Genomic DNA, 26,213 nt, shown 5'->3' on the forward strand with positions numbered 1-26,213 from the left:
ACTGTATACCTCTGTTCACTTCTGCATACTCAAGACCTAGCTCAATATATGTAGAAAGAGTAACTAATAGTGTTTGCTTGCTTAACTCGATTTGTAAGTAATTCAATATTATGGTGTTGAGAACAGAATGCATATAGACAAAGCTTGAGGACACACTGAAAAGATATTTTTAAATATGCCATTTTAAAGTATACCATTTAACCACCCCGTAAAATTGTCTGATGCTGTACTTTGGACATTTTAAGTATTAGACAGTAAACATTAAAAAAAAAACTAATCTGAAAGTGGCATTAATGATCATAGAATTCGAGATGCAAAACAAAACCAAAATCAAGGCTATATTTTGTAAGGCATAGAATTGTGTGATACAAAGGCAATACATATCTTACTAATTCGTCCGAGCCTCTTATTTAGCAGCTTTCAAGGCTCCTAATAGAATGTGAAACCCGAAACTCTCATACTCTTTGAAGATACATTTATGAGATACAATAACTTCAGAAACTTAACTGGACTTCACTATTTTACTTCTTACTAAAGTAACCCTCCTACCACTGTAATTCATGCCTCATAATAAACCCCCTAAATCTAATTCAGCAAGTCTTCTATGGGTATCTATTACAGACTGCAGATATTGTGGTGTTGAGAACAGAGCACATATTACAAAGTAGCATTTATGCTTAAGATATTATCTGTTTCAGAGATATTACAAGAAAAAGGTGAACAATTTAGGTGTTAGTTTGTATGATATGGATTAACAGAATAAAGATGGGCTGCAAAAACCAGGCAGGCTGCATCCTCAAAAGAGTTGGCTAGGACTGAGCAAATGAGAGAACACGGAAGCTGAATGACGCTGGGTGATGAAAGACTGGTCGGAAGGCTCTCAGGGGAGACTGCCCTGGAACCCACAGCCAAAGTGTGGCTGCTGACAGTACTACCGTAGAGATGTGCCCACCAGCTCTCAAGAAGAATTAAAAATGTTCTTGCCTCAGGCAGGAAAACACCCCTGTGAATGAATAAATGATGGGAATCATGGATTTTTCTGTTTGAGTAAGCGATGGATAAATCACTCAATAAGCAGCCTGTCTATAGAAAAAGCCTGGTTTCTTACTACATATCTTATATTGAGAGATGAAAGCATTTGCATAGAAATGGACTGATTTGAGAAAGGGCAAGGAAGGAGAAGCAACAGGAAAAGATGATGGAGCTGGCAAGAGACTGCAGAAACAATATTCTATGACCTGTTTCATAACGCCTTTTTTACTGATGGCATATAGTGCCTTTGGTAATTCAACTCATGTTGCCACTTCACACCCATGTCATTTCAGATAAGGAGGAGAAAGTATGATTTTGAAAGGGCAGTAACAACTGTTTGGTATCTATAATCATTCACATAAATATTTATGTGAAAATATTTCTAGTATCTTACCATATCTTATGGCAAAATTAAATGAGAGATACATTGCCATTTAAAAATAAGTAGGTGTACTCTAAGAATCTTAAAGCAGAGTCTACAAATGAGAATTTCTCTCATGTAGAATCTGAGTGGATTTATGTGTATGTATTTCATATCATTGTTCGTTTCTTGAAGTTTTCAATAAAAATTTTAAAGGACATCTATTTTTTTCTATCCTGTGTACCTAATTGAAAGCAAAGCTGTGTGCCTTTACAAAATTACATTTTACATAGCAAAATTACTCTATGCCTTTCTCTCCTTTCCTTTTTATCCTTAAATACATACATAATTTGTTACTGTATATCTAAGAAAATATTACCTAAGAGTTTTAATGAATATTTAAAAAATAGACAAAGTTGAAAGTGGTGGCATAAACAAAATTAAATGTATTCTTACTGTAAGACACTTTGATTTTTAAAATTATGTTAATGTGCATTGTGAGTCTTTAGGAATTAGTATGTTATCAATATATTTTTCAAACTTCTAGATTTCAGGACTTCTTTTGGGAAAGTTCTTAAGAAGCTAGTGCTCTGTAGAACATTGAACTGAATCTATTACCTCAGAAAAATACTAATTAGAAACTAAAATATCTAATTTTAATTATGGACATGATCTCTGCTTTAAGAGAGGGGCTTGATGTAAACTTTAAATATTTTTAAAAGATTTTAAGTCCATAGTGTATATAACAATGAATAAGAACCAGGCTTTGGAGTCAGATGCATTTGAATTTCAAGTTGATCACTAACTAAAGGTATGACTTTGTCCTCTAAAAATTTATTACCGTAAATTGGTAATAATCTCTAAAATGGGACCAATAGCAAATCTTTCTAGGACATATGAAAATTAAATGAGAGAAGCAGGTACTGGTACTATAAACAGTAACTAGCAAAAAGTTTATGCTTTTACTCTTATATTGAAAATTATTGCTACACTTAAGAAGGTATGATTTGGTATATATAAAGTTAGTAAGTGTTAGCCACTGCCAACTAAAAGTTGGTCCGAAAAAGTAGCATGGTCTGAAATTACTCAGAAACTCTTGTGTTACATTGCTCATTGTAAAGAAGCATTTGCTCCAAAAGATGGGGGTGGGTAAATTGCTGGAGTACCAAAAATATCTTGTTAATAAAAGTGATTCATCCCTTGGACAATACCAAACCACTGACCTTTTAATGGCCTTATAATAAACTTAAATATTGAAAATCAATCAATAGAAATCTACCATGCTATTTATGTGAACATATTTCTAATATCTTACCATATCCTATCTGTAGTACTCTTCTGTAATTAGTTACAAGGTTATCACACACTCAGCTTGCCAGTAAGAGTACAATAACTATTTTATCACAGTATAAAGAAATCTCAAGGTAAATATTACACATATGACAGAATAGGCATCTAAGTCCAGAACAGACACACAGACTGAGAGGGCATCAAATAAAATATATGACAACAAAATAAAGTAAATTAAACACTATGCATACTTGTTCATCTTAATTGCTAACTAGAGTCTTTCAAGTTAAAAGGACCCAGAAGTATGCTCATATCATCTCAGCAAATGGTGGACTATTTAAGGATACAAAGGAAAGACAAACTGGCATCTCTGTAGCTGCACAGTAAGAAAAGCAGAACATTACTCATGATACAGTGCTAGTTCTAATAACCCGAGAGGAACTCAGGTATTTGTCTATCTGTAGAGACAATGGAGTTCATGTTTCATATCCTAATATTCTGATCTTTTTCTTTTGATGCTTTCAAACACACAATTGATTTTCTGTAACTCAATATACCCCAAAGAAAATGTATTACTCATTTGGCCATTCATTCTTACTACAGCATGTCCATTAAGCAAAACTGTAAATGGTGAGTCAATTCCTTGATCACACAGTTGATAAGCACCTAATTTGCACCAATCACTACTCCAGGAGCAGATTCCTCAGTGGGGAAAAAAATAGACATGACTATTGCATCATGGAAAAGTCTAGTAGTTCAGACAGGCAGCTGAGCAGGTTGACAGCATTATGGGGCATAATGCATGGTGCAAGGTGAACCATGGAGAAATCTGGGATTTGTTAGGCACTGAGTCAGCCTGAGATTTATCTTCAGTGTAGCATATTTTAATTATTAATAGTAACTATAATACCAATGTAAGACAATATGCCTATTGCCTTAGATAATAAAATACAAAATAGCAACATGTATCTGTAACATTAAGTTTAAAATTATTAATGTAATGAATTAAGAAATGAATGCCAGATAGCTTGCATTGATTTGATTATTTAATTGAATCTTATCAAAAGAAGTGTGGCTTTTCCCACACTTCTTCAATGACATTTCTTACCACTTTCCCTCTAGACATTTTACTCCAAGAAAATGGCTATATGTGAATCATGTCATTTTTCTTTTTGTTTTAGAGCAGAGTAAAATCTTACAAAATTTTCAGCAAGATGACAATTATTAACTAAAACAAGCCCCAAGAGCCATCCTGGGGATATATGCTTCACAAAATCAGGTTGCCTTCCCAACTTCTACTTCTACCTTGGCTCCAAAATGTACTAATTTTTACAAGGAATTTTTCATCTCATCATTTGATGCCTATAGTTTTTTTTCCATTTTCCCCTAAGTTTTATTATTTGTCTTTTCCTACCTTACTCATATTCCTTTTTCTTTCATCAGCATGGACCAAATCACCTACCGTTGTTTCACGTCCTACCAATTTTTGTTAGGATGACAGCACAATAAAATCTTATCTCTGAAGCACTTATGCATGAATTACACAAATATTCCATTTAAAAATATTCACTAAGTACCTTAAGTGTGTCAGATGCTAATTTAAGGACTATGAATACGGCAATGCAACAAAATAAAAATAGACAAATATTCTTTTTCTCTTGGTGTTTACTTTTTAATGGGAAAAATTCAGTCTACATATATCAATATGCAACTTATGCAATCGCACTAATAATATTATATGAGTGCACAGATCAACTCAAATCAACATAATTCAGTTCCAATTTTATAGGAAGTGTTATACAAAAATGCTTTCAGTGCAACTACTCATAGGATCACATCTTGTCATTTTTGTAAATGGGAACACAATTATGATTCTTCACAAGGCCTTTTTGATTGTCACAAGGCCATTTGATTTCTCAATTGGTATTTTAAAAAAAACTAGCTCAGCTGAATTGTACTTGCCTATTTATCAGAAAAGGGTATTTAAACTTATTTTTTCCTAAACTTCAAAATCTTGTCTTTTCTTTTCAGGCAGTTTCATACATAACAGTACTAGTTTCCACCTTACATTTGCTAATTCCACATCTGGACCTGCTTGTGGAAAACATTTCAGTTTTTGAAAATTTTCATAAACTTAGTTTTCTAATTTTGTTGCCAATCTTTAACCAAAAGTGGCTAGCACATTGCTTTAACATCACAGCCAAAAATTGGTGAACAAGAAAATACTTGCCATTTTAAGACATATATTGGATGTCAATATAAAGCTGATATTTATAACCATATTTTAGCTTCATAATTAAAGGCATTTTTTAAGCTTTCAACTAAGCCTTTAATTATAGCTTATTATGGACTGAATTGTCCCCATCCCCATTCATGTGTTGAAGCCATAACCCTCACTATGACTGTATTTGAAAATTGGGTCTTTAAAGATGTAATTAAAATCAGGTCGGTCTTAAGTCTGGGGCTTGCATCCAACAGGACTAGTGTCCTTATAAGAAGAGGAAGAGACAGTAGGAGTGTGTGTGCACAGAGGAAAGGCCACGTGAAGACACATGAGAAGGTGTCTTTCTGCAAGCTAGGAAGTAAGGTCTTATCAGAAATCAACCCTGCCATTACTTTGATATTGCCCTTCTAGCCTCCAGAATGGTGAAAAATAAATTTCTGCTGTTTATAAAACCCAGTCTGTGGTCTTTTGCTTTGAAAACCCAAGCAGACTAATTACATTTACTTAAAAAGAGCATTGCATGGTTCATGAAGTGCTAGAAATCTACCCTACACCAGTCTAACAACTGTGGAGCAGGGGACGTCAAAATACTTAAAGAAGGTATTATTATCCCCAATTTACTACTGAGGATACCAAGGCTCAGAGACACTAACGAACCCAGGTTTTCTGATGCCTTGTCTAGAGCTTTTACTACTGTAGGCTCACTACTTCCTAATCCTCTTTCTGTCCTGATTTGAGCATTTCCTCATTACTTTACTTATTTTGTTTTGTACTTCTGAAACTCTTCATAATTATCTCCCTCCCAGGTTAATATTATTTAATTTTATATTAAAAAACCTTTTGCTCAGAACACTGAAGATCCACTTTCTTAGCAAAGAAGTGGAGTGAATGTTTAGAGAGTGAAGACGTGCGGGGAGGTGGTTTATATATGACGGTCAGAGAGGCTTCTAAGAAGATAGCATTTGACTAGAGGACATTTGATCAGATATTTGGTCTTCCTTGAATGAGAGAAAGAGAAGAGCCAGGTAAAGCTATGGGAAAATGGGTTTTAAACTGAGGCAACAAGGGAACATTCCTTAAAATGATGATTCTTAAACTTGTAGTGACCATTACTACCTCCTAGAGAGCTTTAAAAAATTCCTGACACCCCGGATGCATGGCTGACTGATTTTATCTGAAGCTCCAGGGAGTGGAACTCAGGCATCGATATTTTAGAAGTCCACAGGTGCTTCCAATGTTCAGCTAAGTTTGTGTACCAGAGACTGAAAAGGCAATGAGGCTAAAATGGATAAAGGATAAAAAGGAGGGAAAGAGAAATAAAAAATAAGGCATAATAAATTCTTCAGATTTTATTTTGAATGTGGTGGAAAGCCATTGGAGGTTTTGGGAATTACATGATCTCATTTGCAAAAGATAACTTTATCCATAGAGTGAAGAATTGACTGCAGAGCAGTTGAGGAGAATGGACAGTGGGAAACAAATATGAATGCTATTACAATAATTATTCTTAAGTGACCATACTGAAGGTATAAGTGATGTTCAAATGAAACTGGATATTAAGTTGGTAGTTATTCTTTAGTTATATAGCCTGTGTTTTCTTACAACATGCTTTTAGAATAATTTTTTTGTCTTTGGTGTATTAGTTTGCTAAGACTTCTATTACAAGATAGCACAGACTTACTGTCAAACAACACAAATTCATTTTCTCACAGTTTTGGAGGTTAGAAGTTCAAGATCAAGGCCTCTGTAGGTTTGTTTTCTTCTGAGACCTCTCTCCTTGTCTTACAGACGGCCACCTCCTCGCTGTGTCCTCATACGGTCCTTCCTCTGTGCACATGCACTCCTGGTGTCTTTTTCTCTTTTTGTAGGACACCAGTCCTATCAATTTACCACCCTAAAGGCCTCATTTTACCTTAATCACTTTAAAAGTCCTATATAGTAACATCCTGAGATTCTAGGGAGGAAGCTTCTAAATCATAAATATTTCCAGGGGGTAGGGGAGTGTAGGGAGGGGCAGGACAGACACAACTCAGGCAATAACATGTTGTGTTCTGAGATTTTGCCATTGTCACATGTTTTTCAACTAAAACCTCATTTCTTCCTTTGGCAGTAGAGTGTTATTTCTATAACAATTTTTTAATTATTATTTACTCTATTCCATTTATTTCTTTCATCTTCTGGCACTCACTTTTGACATTTATGTTGAGACTTCTTGATGTATTCTTCATTTCTCTCAACTTTTCTCTCACACTTTCCTTCTCATTTGTATTTAGCTCTGCATTCTGAGAGATTCTCTTGATAGATTTCAAGTCCACCCTGTACTTTCCTCTTCAACCAGGTCCATTCTGCTATTTGGACTATTGTTTTCAATTTAAATGACCAGCTTTTAATTGCCAGACTTCTAAGGAATTTCTTTTTATAGATGAATTATCCTCTTAAATATTTCCAATGCATTAGTTATTCTTAGTTTAAACTCCTCTTTCTGCTTACTTAACTTTGTTTCATACTCAGAACCTAATGCTTTCTCCTTTGCAACAGTCTGCTTTCTCATCTATTTTAAAATAAGTTTTCCTCCTATTTTGTTCCCTATTGATCTGGTCCTATTTACTTCTATCTTCCAGGTATTCCTCATGATAACTGGACCATAATGGCACTTATAATTTTTTTTAAGTTCTTATGTACGTTGAACTTATTCTCCATTATGTATATACCTATGTATGAGTGTGGTAAATACATACATGTACACAAACTCATATAAAATATTTTTCTTTTATTTCATTAAATCTTGGACGAGTGGGGGTTTTTCAGCATTTGCTAAACCTGTCATCATGATTCAATCTTCTACTTTGGAACACTTTTGTATTTTTCTTGTCTTTTGTTTTATTTCAGGATAAATGGTTTATCAGGGTGAGCTATTTATTCATAGACACTACCTCATTATTTCTTCTGATTAAAAATTGTACTCTGACACTTCATATTTCTTAAATATTTATTTTCATATATATATATGTTATTTTTTCAGAAAGAATATCAATATTTTGTTCCATCAAGGTAAATTCTCTATCCACAGGTATTTTGGCACTGTTAGTAATACCATCTCTACTCCCTCCCTAATGAAGGTTACTGTCCTCATAACAAAGTATAGCAGCAACTGTAATAAATGTAGAATAAACAGCAGTACAATATGAAATATAATTAAACAATACATGTTGCAATGATTTGTAGATATAGATTCAATAATTTTATTGAGTTAATTTTGCAGAACATACAGATTTTCTTTAGTAGAAATTATAAAAATGGAATAGAGAATTAAATATGGCACAGGAAGAACAGAGATGTGGTCTACCTTCAGATACAAGAATAAAATCTTCTTTGGTACATTAAATATGGATTTCCTAGTAAAATGAAAGGAAAGAAGAATAATTTAAACCTCAAGTGTCGGTACAAAGTAAGAGAATTGAAAATATTCTTTCACTGGCTTGCCAAATGAAATTTTAGAGAAAGGCAGCGCCGGGTGGGAAGCCATGGCAAGGGACCCAGGATTAGCGTTGTGGCTCCGAACCCGAGGAGCGGACTGTGGATCTCTGAACATCTGGGGGTTGTTCTCTCTCAGTACTCTTTCTAATTCCTGTCTGTCTCTCGGTGTCGCAGAAGATTCAAATGAGATAACAATACATATTAAATTGCTTGGTAAATTTAAGAGAATAATAAAGATCAAAGAGTTATTTATTCACTTATTCAATACATGTTTTAAGTACTTATTCCAAGATTCTGTACTAAGTGCTTAGGGCTCAGATAAATCAGTACAGTATTTTTTTTGTTTTTGTTTCTGTCCCTTTTCTCAAGGAGCCTGTAGTCTTTGGGGGAGTTAGAGATGCAAACACACGTCCCTGGGTGTTAGAAGTCTTCCTTTTGTTGATTCGGGGTTTGTCTATAAATATTCTTTATCTATAAATATCCCATTTTTCTATAAATATTCTATTTACCTATAAATATTCAGCAACTCTGAGAGGTGAAGAGTTGGGAAGCCCACTGAACCGCACGACCGTCCAGTCGCCCCCAGCCTGCGGTCAGGGGCACGTCATCCCTCCGTGTCTGGCCGGCTGTGCGGGGCCTCTTCGTCCCCGTAGTTCAGGGATCGCGCGGTGTGCTGTTACCTGCTGATTCTGCAAGGAGTAAAGGGCTTCTCCTCCTAACATTGCTGAGGTTTTAAAACGTTTTTTAGGTTTGCATTGTGCATGTATTTATTTAGTTCACAAACAACAGACATTTATTTCTCATAGTCCTGGAAGCTGAAGAAAGTCCACAATCACTTTGCCAGGAAATTCAGTTTCCTTTGGGGTGGGGGTCGCCTCCTGGCATGCAGACAGCTGCGTCCTCCATAGTGGGGAGGGAGAGAGCCCTGGTTTCTCTTCCACTTCTGTCTTCCCTGCCCACCTTTATTGAGGCATAATAAACAAAAGTAAAATTATATATATCTAAGGTGTACAACTTGATGACTTGATTTATGTATACATTGGGAAGTAATCACCAAAACCAGAGCAATTAACATATCCATCACCTCACGTAATTACCCTTTTTGTTCTTTTTGTGTGCATGTGGGAGAACACTTACTACTCCCGTAGCAAATTTCAAGTATATAATACAGTATCGCTAATCCATGAATTTATCCACCGATAAGTGATATCATGTACTTTTTATTTCTAAATATGAGGTATCTAAAGCAGTCAAGCTTATAGAAACAGAAAGTAGAGTGGTGGTTGCCAGGGTGGGGGGCAGGAGGAAATGGGATTGTTGTTCTGTGGGTATAGAGTATTTCAGTTTTGCAAGATGAAAAGTTCTGGAGATCTGTTGCACGACCACACAAAAATACTTAACACTACTGATGTAATATTGTTTTAAACTCATTTTTTTCTGAAATTAATATGCTCCTGACATTTTTGAAGGTTTAAGTAGTTACTCATTAAAGAAATTTGGGATTTGGATGGTTTTATTTAAAAACTATGTAGAATGGATATGAGGGGTGGAAGGTAACTGGGCGTCGCATTCCTGACGTGGCTGCCCTCTTTTATCATAATGCAAATGGTATAAAACATCACTGCCTGGGCTTCATGACAATGGAGGGTCTGTTATGTGGACCACCCAGGGAACCTGCCCTATATATCACTGCTCTCCTAGCACTTTTCCGTCTCTCATTTACTGATGACTATTGGAGAAAAAACACTTCAATGTCCTTTCATGTTCTCCCAGAGAGGAGAGGATTATTTCAGTCCACTGGTTTATCTAAGAAGGTGTTTTTTATGTGTGTGTGTGTGTGCATGTATATGTGTACACACATGCTCTAAACTATGATGTCATTGATAGAGAGATTTGTGGAGGGGACAAGAAAGACAAGTTATTCAATTTAATATTGAAGCCAGTTTTATTCTGGTTCATCAAAATGCAAATATATGTAATCAAGCATGAATTGAATTCCTTCCCAAATATCTCATTTTGTTTCCCTGAAAAATTCACATTCCTCTGATTAATGTGACATTGACTTTGTTTCTTATAAACTAGTATTCTGGCCTTATACTATTAAAGCATCATTTATCTTCTCTTTACTCAGAGTTATATTAGAAAGCATTCATTTGATTAAGAACTATTTTCAAGTCTTTTTTCCTGATTCAGGAGTAACCTCACTCCTGAATGGAAGGCATTATGGAAAATTTCAGCTCACTTTGTCACTCAAATAGTGGTAAGATATTTTAAGTTTGATAATACAGCTTTGTAGTTAGCACAGAAGTGGCAACAGTTCTATTTGTGAGGGTCAGGGAAAACTAATCAAGGGAGGGAAGTAGAAAATCTGATTCAAACCAGCTTGAGATAAAAAAGAATGCACTGACTCACATAACTAAAAAGCCCAGGATACAAATAATGTCATTGGAGTTTGCTTTCTTGGATGTGACTTCTTGTATTGATTAGATTCTAAGAGTTCTTAATCATATCTTCTACCTTCATTCTCTCATGTGGTAGAAAGAAGGCTCCTGGAAGTTCCAGGCTCACCAAGTTTTTTGTCTTGGGATCTTTCTGCAGAGATTTTTTTTTTGTCTCTCCCTTCACCTATACAACAAGTATTTTGAAGGAACTCTGATGTATTAATTTTCCATTCCTGCTTTAATAAATTATCACAAACATATATGACTTAAAACAATACAAATGTATTACCATTTTGGAGGTCAGGAGTTCAAAGGGGGCCTCCTTGGCCTTGAGTTTTCAGGTTTCAGCTGGGCTGCATTCCTTTCTGTAAACTCTAGCGGGGAAACTATTCCCTTGACTTTTCCAGTCCCCAGAAGCTGCCTGCATTCCTTTACTTATGTGCTCTTCATTCATCTTCAGCTGGCAGTGGCCCATAGAGTTTTCCTCATATTGCATCACTCTGACTCTTCCATCTCTGTCTTCCATATTTAAGGACACTCGTGATCACAGTGGACCTACTTGAATAATGAAGATCATATCCCTGTCTTTAAGTCAGGGTGTTAGCAACCTTAGTGACAACTGTTATGTTCATTCCCCTTTGCCACTTAATGTAACATATTCACAGTTTCCAGGAATTAGGAAATGAGCATTCTGGGAGGCCCTTCTACCTGATACCGTACATGGCCGTTTCTTAGGGGAAAGAAGTGGGAGAATGAGACATGTGTGGCCAAGTCTCAGACAGGTGTCAATACCTGCTATAGAGGGTAGTGGCAGGTTTAAAGAAATTGAGAAGAGATAAAAGGGAATTTTTCATTCATTCTTAAAGGGAAAGAGAATATATAATATACATAAATGCTAAGGAGAGAGATAAAGCGGAAATTGATTTAAAGAATGTTGGGAGTGGAGATGGGGTGTTCTTTCAGTTTCTAATGACAGCAACTATCTTCAAACTAGTTTCATTCATTCATTCACTTATTTATTCATTCATTCAGCAAATATTTATTGAAAGCCAGTCATGGTGTGAGGCTCTGGGGTTATCGTTGTGAACAACACAAATATTCTGCTGTAGTGGAGCTTATATTCTTGCAGGGAAAGAGACTATCAACAAATATGTGAAAGAATCAGACAGTTATACTTATTGTGATAATGTGCAGTCAGAGCAACTGGGATGTTCTTAAAGATGTTATTTAGTTACCGTGGGCAGCTAAGCCCTTTCTGCAGAACTGATGTTGAGCTGAACTTAAGAAAAATGGCTTATATTGGGACATAGAATTGAAATATTTATGTATGAAGCTGATTTCATATATGCATAAAGTTGTCTTCATGTCTTCTCTTTTGACTCAACGTATCTTTGAATATCAATCTATAGAGAAGTAACTCATGCACTGAGCAAGATGGCTGCTAGCTGTTTCAAACCTATGTTCTCTGTGTAGAAAGAGATATTTCCTCTAAGAATTTCCTAGCTCTGTAGGGGTAATCTGCTCATCCCTGAAGTAATTGAAGGGGCCAGGGGATAGGCATCTTTGACCAACCTGGGTAATAAGACTCTTAGTGGAGTTGGAAATGAGTACCATAAGAGAAAGATGCTTCAGAAACAAGTGAGTAGAGTGATTCTGCAAAGCGACTAGCAAAGGAGGGTAAGGAAATCATGGCCGGCAAGAAAAAACCCTGAGCCTTACAAATACACAACATCAGTTATCTAAAACATGGAGAGAATATTCTATGCACCTGAAAAAATGGTTACCTAAATAAAATAAGCTATCAATTTTAAAGACAGAAAAACAATTGAAGTTTGAGATCCATAATAATGTTGTGGTAGAAATCATTATCTAAACAGTGCTGGATATAGTTATATAATTAAATATAATCAGAAAAACAGCACAATGAGATCTTAAAATTTATTGCCAAGATTTGCCTTGCAAATTTTGCTTAAATACATACAAATATCTATTATGAATGATGCATAAAAATCATATTTTGAACTATAATTAATCAAACTAACAAATTTCCTTTAAAAATAATTACATACCAAAATAATCTGAGGAACAAGTACTATTGGACATCACCGTCTCAGATATGACTACATGTGGCAGAATAAAACTTGGGAAATCTTTCGAAAGATAGGAAATATGTGAAGAAAAACTATTTCCTTTTGGCAAAGAGGCAAGTCTAGTTCAAACACTAATGCATCCTTTGTCAGGAATCACATCTTACATTGAGACCCTTGGAAGAATTGGTAATTGCTACATATAAAGAAGAAGAGATTGAAAGTTAAAGTGGTTATGTACCAAGCAAACCAGTTTACCTGTATTTGTGATAAGCCTATATGCTCTTTTGATTTGTTTTTTTGCTTTTACACCTTAATGATGTGTAACTTTAAATAGGGCATGTATTTAGAGTTGATCCGACAGCGATGTTAATTGAACTATTTAAAGTCCTCTGTTTTCAGTGAGAAACAGAAACCTTTGAAGAGAAGCAGTGTCCTTCTTAAAAGAGAGATCATGGAACAAGTGAGACATATGATGGTGGCCGTTAGAGAGAAAGATGAATGCCAGTGTGTGAAGGGCAGCCTCAGCTGTCTCAGGAGAGGAGCTGCTGAACACACTCAAGAAGGAAATAGAAAATCAGACATCTGTATGTGTGCAGCATCTACCATGTTTGCTCTGAGGAGAGAGAAGCCATATGAAGCAGACAGCAAAGGTGAAATCCAGCAAGATAGCCTACTTTATTGCCATGGCAACCCAACCCTGATGAAAAGTAGAAAAACAATAGAATATCTCTGAAAAAAAATCTGTGCTATGAATACCTACTAGGATAAGGAAAGGTGCGCTTATGGAAAGAGCTTGACATTTTTACCATTTCCTGATTCCTTATAATAAAGCCATGGATGCTGCTTTAGGAAAATGCTGATTTAAAAAACATTGCATTTACTAAATTATTAAATTTTTCCTGTTGCTAAATTCAGATTTATATGTGATAGCTGTAGCTTCAGATTAAAATTGTTAGTCTATTTCAGAGGTCAAAGTGTTAGCATTGTCATTCTCCTTGATGCCTTTTGAGAATCTTTTGCCATCACTTTTCACACAAATTGTGTGTTTAATAAAAAGGAAGTTCCAGGATGTTCTGATATTTAATTAAATTTTAAAGCTATATTTTATTTGCCTAGATTGGATTGTTAAATTCACCCATTATTTTTTTTTAAGTGCTCTTCTTTCAACTTGCTGTTTCTCAGTATGCAGTTCAGTATGGAGGGAAAACATTTTATTTTCTCTATTCTGAAATTGTTTAACTCTCACAGCTTTCTTAATTTTCTGACTATAAGCAAATTTGAGTTGTTTCTGTGATTGTTTTTATTCAAATAAAACTTATTGGTTTGTAGAAAAAGTCTGAGAAAATTTGTTTTATGTTTCTTAAGTCAGTTGCATGGAGATAATTTACATACAATAATACCTACTTTTTCAAAGTGCATAATTAGGTGAGTTTTGACAAATACATAGTCATGAAACTATCATCACAATCAATTTCTTTGCAATATTATTTATTAGAGTTTGCCAATACCCCTTCAAGTTTGTACTGACTTGCTTTTGGTAAAATAGAGACATTTTGTACAATACCCATCTCCTTTGTGCTGTTTTTGTCATACATATCACATCTCTGTATGTTACAAACTCAATAAGAGAGATTATAATTTTTGATGTACACAGTAACACACACTCACACTTATCTTTTATTTACCTTATAATACTTCTCGTGCTCTTCATTCTTCCCTTTGGATTTGAATCATAATTTAATAACATTTCTTTTCAATCTGATAAAGTTCCTTTAAGTGTTTCTTATAGTACTTTTTTGTTAGCATTGAATTCTTTCAATTATTATTATTATTTTTTAATTTTTATTTTGGTATCAGTGATCTACACTTACATGAGTAACATTATGTTTACTAGACGCACCCTATCACCAACTTCCCCCCACATACCCCATTGTAGTCATTGTCCATCAGCATAGTAAGATGCTGTAGAATCACTACTTGTCTTCTCTGTGTTGCACAGCCCTCCCCATGCTCCACCCAACATTATACATGCTAATCATAATGCCCCCTTTCTTTTCCCCCCATCCTTATCACTCCTTTCCCATCCATCCTCCCCAGTCCCTTTCCCTTTGGTAACTGTTAGTCATTCTTGGGTTCTGTGAGTCTGCTGCTATTTTGCTCCTTCAGTTTTTTCTTTGTTCTTATACTCAACAGATGAGTGAAATCATTTAATACTTGTCTTTCTCCATGTGGCTTATTTCACTAAGCATAATACCCTCTAGCTCCATCCATCCATGTTGTTGCAAATGGTAGGATTCGTTTTCTTCTTCTGGCTGAATAATATTTCATTGTGTATATGTACCACATCTTCTTTGTCCACTCACCTACTGATGGACACTTAGGTTGCTTCCATTTCTTGGCTATTGTGAATAGTGCTGTGATAAACATAGGGGTGCATCTGTCTTTCAAACTGGGCTGCTGTATTCTTAGAGTAAATTCCCAGGAGTGGAATTCCTGGGTCAAATGGTATTTCTATTTTGAGTTTTTTGAGGAACCTCCATACTGCTTTCCACAATGGTTGAACTAATTTACATTCCTACCAGCAGCGTAGGAGGATTCCCTTTTCTCTACATCCTCACCGAGATTTGTTGTTTGATTTTGGATGTTGGCCATCCTAACTGGTGTGAGGTGATATCTCATTGTGGTTTTAATTTGCATTTCTCTGAAGATTAGCTATGTGGAGCATCTTTTCATGCGTCTGTTAACCATCTGAATTTCTTCTTTGGAGAAGTGTCTGTTCAGATCTTGTGCCCATTTTTTAACTGGATTATTTGCTTTTTGTTTGTTGAGGTGCATGAGCTCTTTATATATTTTGGATGTCAACCCTTCATCAGATACGTCATTTATGAATATATTCTCCCATACTGTAGGATGCCTTTTTGTTCTATTGGTGGTGTCCTTTGCTGTACAGAAGTTTTTTAGCTTGATATATAGTCCCACGTGTTCATTTTTGCTTTTGTTTCCCTTGCCCGGGGAGATATATTCATGAAGAAGTTGCTCATGCTCATATCCAATAGATTTTTGCCTGTTTTTTTGTAAGAGTTTAATGGTTTCATGACTTACATTTAGGTCTTTGATCCATTTCGAATTTACTTTTGTGTATGGGGTTAGACAATAATCCAGTTTCATTCTCTTACATGTAGCTGTCCAGTTTTGCCAACACCAGCTGTTGAAGAGGCTGTCATTTCCCCATTGCATGTCCATGGCTCCTTTATCATATATTAATTGACCATATATGTTTGGTTAATATCTGGACTCTCTATCTTGTTCCACTGGTCCATTGGTCTGTTCTTGTGCCAGTACCAAATTATCTTGATTACTGTGGCTTTGTAGTAGAGCTTGAAGTTGGGAAGCAAGATTCCCCCACTACTTCTTTCTTCCTTCTCAGGATTGCTTTGGCTATTCGGGGTCTTTTGTGCTTCCATATGAATTTTAAAACTATTTGTTCCAGTTCATTGAAGAATGCTGTGGTATTTTGATAGGCATTGCATTGAATCTGTAGATTGCTTCGGCAGGATGGTCATTTTGACAATATTAATTCTTCCTAGACAAGAGCATGGGATAAGTTTCCATTTGTTAGTGTCCTCTTTAATTTCTCTTAAGAGTGTCTTGTAGTTTTCAGGGTATAGGTCTTTCATTTCCTTGGTTAGATTTATTCCTAGATATTTTATTCTTTTGATGCAATTGTGAATGGAATTGTCCTGATTTCTCTTTCTGCTAGTTCATTGTTAGTGTATAGGAAAGTGACAGATTTCTGTGTCTTAATTTTGTATCCTGCAAATTAGCTGAATTCAGATATTAGGTCTAGTAGTTTTGGAGTGGAGTCTTTAGAGTTTTTTATGTACAATATCATGTCATCTGCAAATAGTGACAGTTTGACTTCTTCTTTACCAATCTAGATGCCTTGTAGTTCTTTTTTTTGTCTGATTGCCATGGCTAGAACTTCCAGTACTATGTTGAATAACAGTGCAGAGAGTGGGCATCCCTGTCTTGTTCCTGATCTTAGAGGAAAAGCTTTCAGCTTCTTGCTCTTAAGTATGATGCTGGCTGTGAGTTTTTCATATATGGCTTTTATTATGTTGAGGTACTTGCCCTGTATACCCATTTTGTTGAGAGATTTTATCATGAATGGATGTTGAATTTTGCTGAATGATTTTCAGCGTCTATGGAGATGATCATGTGGTTTTTGTCCTTCTTTTTGTTTATGTGGTGGGTGATGTTGATGGATTTTCAAATATTGTACCATCCTTGCATCCCTGGAATAAATCCTAGTTCATCATTTTTGTTGATCTCTTTTGATATATTTTTGAATTCGGTTTGCTAATATTTTGTTAAGTATTTTTGCATCTATGTCCATCAGAGATATAGGTCTGTAATTTTCTTTTTTGGTGGGGTCTTGCCTGTTTGGGGTATTAGAGTGATGCTGGCTTCATAGAATGAGTTTGGGAGTATTCCCTCCTCTTCTATTTTTTGGAAAACTTTAAGGAGAATGGGTATTATGTCTTTTCTGTATGTCTGATAAAATTCAGCAGGGAATCCATCTGGCCCAGGGGTTTTGTTCTTGGGTAGTTTTTTGATTACCAATTCAATTTCGTTGCTGGTAATTGGTCTGTTCAGATTTTCTGTTTTTTCTTGATCAGTCTTGGAAAGTTGTATTTTTCTAGGAAGTTGTCTGTTTCTTCTAGGTTTTTCAGCTTGTTAGCATAGAGATTTTCATAGTATTGTCTAATAATTTTTTGAATTTCAGTGGGGTCCATCATGATTTTTCCTTTCTCATTTCTGATTCTGTTGATGTGTGTGGATTCTCTTTTTCTCTTAATAAGTCTGGCTAGGGGCTTACCTACTTTTTTTATTTTCTCAAAGAACTAGCTCTTGGTTTCATTGATTTTTTTTCTATTGTTTTATTCTTCTCAATTGTATTTATTTCTTCTCTGATCTTTATTATGTCCCTCCTTCTGCTGACTTTGGACCTCATTTGTTCTTCTTTTTTCAGTTTCAATAATTGTGACTTTTGACTATTCATTTGGGATTGTTCTTCTTTCTTTAAATAGGCCTGGATTACTATATACTTTCCTCTTAAGACTGCTTTCACTGCGTCCCACAGAAGATGGGGCTTTGTGCCGTTGTTGACATTTGTCTCCATATATTGCTTCATCTCTAGTTTAATTTGGTCGTTGATCCATTGATTATTTAGGAGCATTTTGTTAAGCCTCCATGTATTTGTGAGATTTGATTGTATTTTTTGTTTCTCTTGTACAATTTATTTCTAGTTTTGTGCCTTTGTGGTCTGAGAAGCTTGTTGGTAGAATTTCAATCTTTTTTAATTTACTGAGGCTATTTTTGTGGCCTCGTACGTATTCTACTCTGGAATATGTTCCATGTGCAGTTGAGAAGAATGTGTATCCTGCTGCTTTTGGGTGTAGAGTTCTGTAGACGTTTTTAAGTTCTAGTGTGTTGTTCAGTGCCTCTGTGTCCATACTTACTTTCCATCTGGTTGATCTGTCCTTTGGAGCGAGTGGTATGTTGAAGTCTCCTAGAACAAATGCATTACATTCTATTTTTTCCTTTCGTTCTTTTAGTATTTGTTTCACATATGTTGGTGCTCCTGTATTGGGTGCATATATATTTATAATGGTTATATCCTCTTGTTGGACTGAGCCCTTTATCATTATGCAATGTCCTTCTTTATCTCTTGCTACTTTGTTTTGATGTCTATTTTGTCTGATAAAAGAACTTTGACACCTGCTTTTTTCTCCCTATTGTTTGCATGAAATATCTTTTTCCATCCCTTGACTTTTAGTCTGTGCATGTCTTTGGGTTTGAGGTGTGTCTCTTGTAAGCGGCATATAGATGAGTCTTGCTTTTTTATCCATTCTGTTACTCTGTGTATTTTGATTGGTGTATTCAGTCCATTTACATTTAGGGTGATTATTGAAAGATATGTACTTTTGGCCATTGCAGGTTTAGGTTCATGGTTACCAAAGGTTCAACTGTTGCTTCTTTACTATCTAACCATCTAGCTTAACTCTCTTATTAAGCTATTATAAACACGGTCTGATGATTCTTTATTTCTCTCCCTTCTTATTCCTCCTCCTCCATTCTTTATATGTTAGGTGTTTTATTCTGAACTCTTTTGTGTTTCCTTTGACTGCTTTTGTGGGTAGTTGATTTTATTTTTTGCCTTTAGTTAGTATTTGGTTGGTCTGCTTTCTTTGCTGTGATTTTATTTTCTCTGGTGGCATCTATTTAGCCTTAGGAGTGCTTCCACCTAAAGCAGTCCTGTTAAAATATCCTGTAGAGGTGGTTTGTAGGGGGTAAATTCCCTCAACTTTTGCTTGTCTGGGATTTGTTTAATCCTTTCTTCATATTTAAATGATAATTGTACTGGATACAGTATTCTTGGTTCAAGGCCCTTCTGTTTCATTGCATTAAATGTATCATGCCATTCTCTTCTGGCCTGTAAGGTTTCTGTTGAGAAGTCTGATGATAGCCTGATGGGTTTTCCTTTGTAGGTGACCTTTTTACTCTCTCTGGTTGCCTTTAATACTCTGTCTTTGTCTTTGATCTTTGCCATTTTAATTATAATATGTCTTAGTGTTATCCTCCTTGGATCCCTTGTGCTCGGAGATCTGTGGGCTTCCATGGTCTGAGAGAATATTTCCACCCCCAGTATGGGGAAGTTTTCAGCAATTATTTCTTCAAAGACACTTTCTATCCCTTTTTCTCTCTCTTCTTCTTCTGGTTCTCCTATAATGCAAATATTACTCTGTTTGGATTGGTCACACAGTTCTCTTACTATTTTTTCATTCCTAGAGGTCCTTTTATCTCTCTCTGCCTCAGCTTCTCTGCATTCCTATCCTCTGATCTCTGTTCCTTTAACAGTCTCTTGCACCTCATCCAGTCTGCTCTTAAATCCTTCCAGAAATTGTTTTGTTTCTGTATTCTCCCTCCTGAGTTGATCCCTTAGCTCTTGCATACTTCTTTGCAGGTTCATCAGGATGGTTATGACCTTTATTTTGAATTTTTTTTCAGGAAGATTTGTTAAATCTATTTCCCCAGGCCCTCTCTTGGGGGTTGTGTGGGTGATTCTGGACTGTATGAAATTCTTCTGCCTTTTCATGGCAATAGACTTAGTTGTAGGCAGGTAGTGTGTGTGTCAGCTGGGAGAACAATTTCCTTTCCTGCCTGCTGGTCACCTTACCCTTCTCTGTTGCCCACGTTGGTGATGGCCTTTGGGTCTGACTCAGGCAGCTGCACACCAGGAAGAGACTCTGGGTGATTGCTGTGGGCGTGGCCACTTTTTGGCTGCTTTGCTGCCTCAGGCACCTGGCCACTCTCTGGCTTCTTGGCCACTGCGGATGCACATGGGCACTTCCTGGCTACTAGACTGCTGTGGTGAGGCTGTGCAGGCTACTTATCACTGTGAGGGGCTTCAAGGCTGCATTGCCATCCAGGGGGCTGGGGCACATGAAGGTCCTCAGGATTCTGCACCTACTGGGCTGAGTGTGCTGGGATGCTTCTATCCAGCTGTGAGGCCCCTGTCCCTTTAAGACTTCCAAGAAGCACTCGCCTTTCTTTTGTCCCAGGGGTGCTGGCTGTGGGCACCCATTCGCAGATTTTACTTTTCCATTTCCCTAATATCTAGCACACCATGCAATGTGTGTCTGCACTCCCGGTGAGGATTACTAGGGCTGGTTATTTATCAGTCCTGGGCTTTCACTCCCTCCCCACTCCAACTCGTTTCCTCCCGCCAGTGATCTGGGATGGGGCGAGTGCTCAGGTCCCGCCGGGCCACAGCTTGTATCTTACCCCCTTCGTGAGGTGCTGAGTTCTCACAGATGTAGATGTAGCCTGGCTGTTGTAATGTATTTACAGGTCTCTCTTTCAGGAATAGTTGTATTTGTTGTATTTTCAAAAATATATATGGTTTTGGGAGGAGATTTCCGCTGCCCTACTCATGCCACCATCTTGGCTCCTCTTGCTTTTTCAATTATTATTAATTGGAAATATCTTTATTTCATGTATATTTATAAAAGATAACTCACTATATATTGAATTCTTCATTGGAGGTGTTACTGGTTTTTCCCCTTCAGCATTAGAATATGTTATTTCAATATCTTTTTACCTCTACTGTTTCTGGTGAGAAGTCAGTCACTAATTTTATCATTGTTATGTATATAATACATACTTTCAACATTTTACTATGTTTTTGGTTTTCAGCTGTTTGACTCTATCTAGGTGTGGTTATCTTTGTATTTATACTGATTGGTAGGTTCACTGTGGTTGCTAAATGTGTAAATTAGTATTTCTTGGCAACTTTTGAGAGATTGGTGCTGCTATTCAAAAATTTTTCTGTCCTTTTATATTTCTCTTTTCCTCTTGGAACTCAAATTGCACATATGCTGGGATACTTGCTGTTGTCTCACATACAGCCAAGAATTTGTTCATTTTTTTTTATCTTTTTTTCTCCCCATTCTTCAGACTTGAAAATTTCTATGGTTTATCTTCAAGTTCACTAATTCTTTCTTCTGACATCTCAAACATACTGTTGAACAGAGAAATTTTAATTTCAGCTATTACAATTTTCAGTTCTAGAAATTCCATTAATTTCTTTTCTCAGTTTTCAGATCTATATAGAGATTCTCTATTGGTTTGATTATTTTGATTATTCTTAGCATATTTTCTTTTAATTATTTGAAATAAATAATTTAATCATTATTTGATTATTTGAACATGCATTAAGTCTTTGACTATATATGCATTTAAATATACTGAATACATACATACTCAAATATATATAATATTTGCTTCACAGTCTCTAAATCTACATCTGAACCCACTTGAAATCAATTTCAGTTGGCTATTCCTAAACTGATTATTATTGATAATTTCCTGTTTCTTTGCCTATTTCATGAACAGCAATTTGTTTGATAATTATGCATGGTAGATAATACATTGTAGCCATTATGTATTCTCTTTGGTTTTCCTGAAGACTGTTTTGGTTTTTGTTTGTTTTAGTAGTCAGTTATCTCACCTATACTGACTAATTAATTTAAATTCCTGGAGGAATATTTAATAAAAGCTATCAGAACAGTTAAAACTCTTGAAAATTTCATTTTTGCATTCAAGCATTCCATAATTTAGCACAATATCTGTTAATGAAATACATTCACTTTGTATAGCCTATACAACACTCTCAATATTATAGAACATATTGTTGGCACAATGCATTCCTTAGAGTTTTAAAAACCTATTACCAAAAGATGGACATACAGAAAGCTTTCTTTGTAGTAATGAGGAAAAGAAAAAACACTCAACTCCACAAAATGCTGAGGAGATACACAGGCATCAAATTTCCTTCTCATATTAATGAAACACATCTAGGCACAAAACTATCACTATTTTTGAGGAAAGTAAAAATTCGTTTTAAGAAGACAATATATCTTGATAATAATAGTTTAATCTACTTTTATTGGGTACTCACGGTAGAACAAGTACTCTATTATCCCTCTTTATGTAGGTCTTACCATTCGATCCTGACAGAAACCCTGTGGTGGGCACCATCAGCAGCAGGCCTGATTAGACCTTTAGAATGGATCATCGCCTCCTGTCGCACAATGTCAATGGGCGTTTTTTTGTGGGGCTGGGGTGAGCCTGTTGTGCCTCACTTTTTTCTCTTTGTACATTGGGGATAATTTAAATTAATAACTAAACACACTTACATCTAATTTCAAAATGTCCTTATATATTAGCCTCTGCTTCTCATAATGCTAGTAACACTAGAGTACTCACCATCACAAAGGCAAACAATCTGAAAGGCATATGAATACATGTCAACCCAAGTTTAATAACACTGCAAATTAATAATAAAGAGAACTCCAGAAATTGCTAACTTCTACATTTTGTTTCCTGATTTCTTACTTCATTGCCTCAGACCATCTCCTTCCTCTTCCCCACCCTTGGAACTTACTCTGTGTTCCTTGGACTCCCTCTGCCTGGACCCCAGAATTTTTCTTGTAACTGTGGGTATAGTTACTTAATTTTTATTTAGTTTTATATTGTTTTTGTTTTCTTTCTTTTTTGTTTATTTTATTTTTTACAAAAAGCATGTACAAGTTGTCAAATGAGCAGAAAAGATGCTTCAAATCTTCTTTTCACCTGATTGAAAGCTCAATGGGAAGTGAGATAACTAAAGGAAGAATGTTAATTAAGAAACTCAAAGAAATAATATTGAATGATCATTTAAAGAATTGTGAGCTTGACTGATAGCTTATTAAATCTCTATAATCCACCCCATCTTCGACTTTAGTGCTCTCCCACATGGCCTTCAGCTCCTTTTACCTGTATTAGTTTAATGTGTGCACTACTGGCTTCTGTTCCTTTTCAATCTATTAACTAACCTAGGAATGACATTTCAGTCACAACTGCAATTTATCTCCTCCTCCATCTCTGTGTTTCTCAAATATTCAAACAAAAGACCTAGGTCTGGCTTTCCACACCTTTTTATGTTATTTTTTCCTTTCACCTTTGGTGCTCAAACATAAATACACTAGTGTGTCAAATAATTGTTGTCATGATGTCTCCAAATTTGAATCACTTTCTTCTGTCAGCATTCAGTTTTTAGTAAGAGTCAAACTCCAGACTCATTTTCTCTAAGAACATTTCTCCAACTGAAAAGGAGATATGTCCCAGTTTTGTGATACCTTTTTGAACTGTCATTCCGTTTCTAAAAATTGTTCACATTCAGAATCTTATTTAATCCCTTTGCAAACTTGTATAGGGGAAGTATTGTTAGCTCCATTTTAAACATGAAGAACTAAAGTAGTAATTGAGTTTTCAAAACATTATTAATAATTAACAAAAAAAGTATCTCAAACCCAAGACTTCTGTCTTTTATAATCAGCCATTTTTCTATTGTTACCTTGACCATACTCTGAGGTATATTACAAATTGAGTGAATATGTTACACCTGGAATTCCCTTAATTTAAAATGAATTCAGTTTCTTTTTTGTAAAATAGACACCATAATAATGCAACTCCTTAGTTTCTGGGAAGGATTCTTATGTTAATAATGATAATAGTAATGATACCTACATTTCATTAAGCAACTATTTTATGCAAAAATGTATTTTACTCATATTAGCTCTTTAATCCTCACAACATATGAACTGCCCATGTTCTTACCTTAGGTTCATTCCCAGACTTGTACACTGGAGTCCATCCTTTCTGCATACTCAAGGAACTGTATTCTTACTAGTGCCTCCATTTTTGTTCCCACCTATTTTCTCTGAGCCCACATCAATTCAGCTTTGCTCCTTACTTTCATCAAAACAGCTCTTATTAGAATTATATAGCTTTAACTCTTACTAAATTGATCAGTGACTGCCATGTTCCTAAACTGAGCAGTCAGTTTTCAGTCCTTTCTTTAGTTGATCAGCAACATTTGATACAGTTAATTATTCACTTTACTTGAAATATTTTCTCCATCCAGGCTTCAGACCACTATTCTTTTGTCCTCTGCTTATTTCTTTGGCCACTACTTTTATGAATTATCTTGAATCTTTATGTCTCTAAACTTTAAAGCATCTCTGGTTCCAGTATTTTGATATTTTCCAACAACTTATTCATAGCCTAGGTGATTTTCCTCAAACCCATACCCATGGATTGACCAAACATGTATGCTGATTACTTCGAAATGTATTTCTCTAGGAAGGAGCATTCTCTTGTATTGCAAATATATTTAACATTTTACTTGACATCTCCACTTTGATATCTAAAAGTTATCTCAAACATAACATATTCAAGTCTAGACTCCTTGATGTCCAAACTCAAGTCTAAACCTGCTCCCACTTGTCTTCTTCTACCCTCTTCATGTTTTTAGTTGCTTAGGCCACATATTAAATTTCTTATTTGTGGGCAAAATTGTAATATTTCCAGAATCACTCACCTGGCCTTAGTGCATCTCCATATCAATTGGTGTTTCCAAGATGTGGAGAGAAGTAGTCTATCTCCATATCAACAGGTAATTACAAAGGCAAGTCAGGGCATATGTGGACCTGAAAGCTTGGATGGGGTCCCTTCTTCTGCAGTTGGTTCACAGGAGACACAGGAGAGCAGAAGTGGATGACTGCTTGTAAGCAATGAACAGGTTTCTCTGACTTTATTTCTCCCTTGACTGATTAAGGTTCCAAAGGTATTTTTTTCCCGGGATTTTCCCTCTGGAGTTACACAATAGCTGCTCCATCAGATAACTACACAATTTCTGGCCTAAAACAGAACACATTTATTCTCTTACAGTTCTGGAGATCAAAAACCTGAAATGAGTCTTCCTGTGCTAAACTCAAAATGTTGGCAAGGCAGGATCTTTCTGGAGGCTCCAGTGACAATCCATTCCCTTGCCTTTTCCAGCTTCTAAAGATTGTCTTCATTCATTGGATCCTGGTTCTACATTATATTGCATTTTTTCTGCTTCTGTCATTACATGGCCATTTGCTTCTCTCTGACTTCCCCTGAATCTCTCTTAAAAAAACCAATATAATACTGTGTATCAACTATACTTTAATTTAAAAAAAATTCCAAAAAACCCTTTCTGATTGCACTGGGCCTGCCCAGGTAATCTAGGATAATCTTCCCATCTCAAACTCATTAATTTAATGTCATCACCAAAGTCCCTTTTGAATATGAAGTAATGTTCACAGGTTCTAGGAATTAAGAAGTAATTGGGAGGTCAGACTACCACAGACCATAAGCCTTTGAGTCACTCATTTTTTTTTCCCCTCTATACTACTTTCCATAGTGGCTGCACCAATTTACAGTACTACCAGTAATGCATGAGGCTTCCCTTTTCTCTACATTCTTTTTTTTTAAATATATCATTGATACACACTCTTGTGAAGGTTTCACATGAAAAACAATGTGGTTACTACATTCACCCATATTATCAAGTCCCCCACACACACCCCATTGCCGTCCCTGTTCATCAGTGTAGTAAGATGCCACAGAGTCTCTACTTGTCTTCTCTGTGCTACACTGCCTTCCCCATGAGCCCCACACACACCATGCTTGGAGTCATTCTTGAGTGCTCTCTTTTACAGTCTCTCTCCAATCCATCAGCAAATCCTGCTAATTCCTCTTTTGAAATATATCCATAAGCACCTTTTCTGCTCCCAGATTTGAGGAAACCACTATCAATTGCATGAGAACAATACTTCCATCTAGTCCTGCTTCTAACCTTCTTTCTGCTACTGTTTGTTCTCCAC

This window comes from Manis pentadactyla, chromosome 4 (assembly GCF_030020395.1).
Source record: "Manis pentadactyla isolate mManPen7 chromosome 4, mManPen7.hap1, whole genome shotgun sequence".
Taxonomy (NCBI): domain Eukaryota; kingdom Metazoa; phylum Chordata; class Mammalia; order Pholidota; family Manidae; genus Manis; species Manis pentadactyla.